At 56.3% G+C, this 2,489-nt stretch overlaps 1 pseudogene; it reads right to left on the reverse strand.

The window, feature by feature from the left end:
* Nucleotides 1-69: 69 nt before the first annotated feature.
* LOC123067253 (lysine--tRNA ligase-like) lies at nt 70-1,678 on the reverse strand (annotated as a pseudogene).
* Nucleotides 1,679-2,489: the final 811 nt, after the last annotated feature.

Genomic DNA, 2,489 nt, shown 5'->3' on the forward strand with positions numbered 1-2,489 from the left:
AATTACTGTCCATAACTTAAATTCCATTTTGTTTCTTTCATAGGAAAAGAATTTCATGTTTTCAAACAGCTAGCTGTCTTGAGGCTTCATGGCCGGGAACAGGAGGACCTCCTTTATGTTTTGGGAATCCGTCAACAACATGGTGAGGCGATCAATCCCCAGACCCCAGCCTCCGGTCGGCGGCAGGCCATACTCAAGGGCAGTGCAGAACGTTTCGTCCATGGACATTGCTTCATCGTCACCGTCCTGACGATTCCTCAGCTGCTCCTCAAACCGCTGCCTCTGCACGACGGGGTCGTTCAGCTCCGTGTAGGCATTGCACACCTCATGCTTGTTGATGAACAGCTCAAACCTTTCGGTCAGTCCAGGCCGGGCCTCGTCCCTGTGGGACTTGGCCAGCGGGCTCATGATCTCCGGATGGTTGATGATGAACGTCGGGTTCACGCATGTCTCCTCCAAGAAGTGCCCGACAAGCTTGTCCAGCAGCCATGCCGTCGTGTGTGGAAGCGGGCACGTAATGTCGTACCTGGCACAGGCCTCCATCAGGTACTCGTTGGCATCGTCAGTCGACAGATCCTCCTCCGGTATGTTGAGACCGGCCATGTCCTCCAGTCCCTTGATCATGTCGATTCGCGCGAACGGAGGCGTGAAATCGATCTCGATAGGCGGCTTGTCGGTCCCGTTGGCGTGGTACTGTACCTTGTAGCCGCCCGTGAGCTCCTTCACCATGCCGCCCAGCATCTCCTCCGTGAGCTCCATGAGGTTGTTGTAATCCGTATATGCCATGTAGAACTCGCACGTCGTGAACTCCGGGTTGTGCGTCGTGTCGATGCCTTCGTTCCTGAACTGCCTCCCGATCTCGTACACGCAGTCCAGCCCCCCGATGACGAGCTGCTTCAGGTAGAGCTCCGGCGCGATGCGCATGTACAGCTTCATGTTGAGGTCGTTGTGGTTCGTGACGAACGGCCTCGCGGCGGCGCCACCGGCCACCACGTTCATCATCGGGGTGTCCACCTCCAGAAACCCGCGCTCGTCGAGGAAGCTGCGGATGAAGGAGACGACTCTGGCTCGCGTCGTGAAGACGGACCTCACCTCGGGGTTCACCATGAGATCGAAGTACCGCCGACGGTACCGTGTCTTCTGGTCCTTTAGGGCGTAGCTCTCCATGTTCCTGGGCATGCCGGGAGCCCACGGTAGCGGCGGCGCGCGACGGTGCCTATCTGGCTGCCGCGGCAGCATGTGCAGGCAGGGCGAGAGCACAACGAACCGGGCAGGAAATATGCTGAGCTCGCCCCTATTGCTCTTCCCGGGGAACCCAAACACGCCAACGACGTCGCCGACCTTCACGCCGGAGTGGAAAGCGGAGAACTCCTCGGGTGTCTCCAGCTCTGATGTCCCGGCGTCGGCCATGACCTGGACCTTGGCGCCCCCACCATGGAGGTCATAGAAGAAGAGGCTGGAGGACGACGTCCTCTTACTCATGACCCTCCCGGCCAGGGACTCCGTGATGTCCACCAGCTTCTCCCCGTCTGCCAGGCCCCTGTACCTGTGGACGTAGTCGGCGACGGAGACGGTGGGCTGGAAGGCGTGCGGGTAGGGGTTCACGCCGGCGGCCTTCTGCGTGGCGAGGGCGCTGAGCCTGGTAGTACTGGGTGGGATCGACGCCGTCGTCTGCCATCGATCGATCTCACAGTTCAAAGCAGCAGCCGAAGGCGTGCGTCAGAACAGATCCGAGATTTTGTTGACCTTGAACCTCCTTTGTTTTCTTTTCTGTTTATATATACATGGGGACAGGTAGACACTACGTAAATTTTTTTCCTTTTTTAGGGTGACACTACGTAAGGTAGCGTGCACACTACGTAAACTTTCCCCAAGACTCCACCGCAAGGGAAATTTAGGGGTACAGGCACGTACCAGCCGCCGAGGTCGATTAGCGTCTAACTAGGTGACCCCCGCGGCCACCACCGAGCCACAACTCCATGGCGGAACTCAAAGCACTCGAGCGGCATAGCACCGCCGAAGTTGGCCGCACCCCCGGCTCCTTTCCGCCCCTGCCACCTTCCCTCGGAATCCGGTGACCATCTCGGCCCCGACAACCTCCGCCGGCCGAAATCGAGCACGGTGCCCCAGTGACCGTCCGATCCACCTCCTACCTCAGATTTTATGTTTCATGTGGTTCTGAAAATTTCGGTGTCCAGTTTTAGGTCTTCTGTAAAAGCAGAAACTTGTTTCGCTACCTAAATCTCCTCTCTTCACCTAAAACTTGATTTTGTTGGCATTTTTTTTGGGTTTGCTGTTAAAGATGCTCTTGTTTGATACTATTTTGTTTACACGTGTAGATAAGCCCCGTTAAGCTGTTTATGTTTCCTAATTTACATCCAGTGTACTGTTGTATCTTTTGTGAGGCAGGCGGCTCCTCGTGAACGAGGCTTCCTTTGTCTCCTTTTTTTTCCTGACTCTAGCCGACAAGTATCCATAAGAGCGACCAG

The sequence above is a fragment of the Triticum aestivum genome, chromosome 3B (assembly GCF_018294505.1).
Source record: "Triticum aestivum cultivar Chinese Spring chromosome 3B, IWGSC CS RefSeq v2.1, whole genome shotgun sequence".
In the NCBI taxonomy this organism is placed as follows: domain Eukaryota; kingdom Viridiplantae; phylum Streptophyta; class Magnoliopsida; order Poales; family Poaceae; genus Triticum; species Triticum aestivum.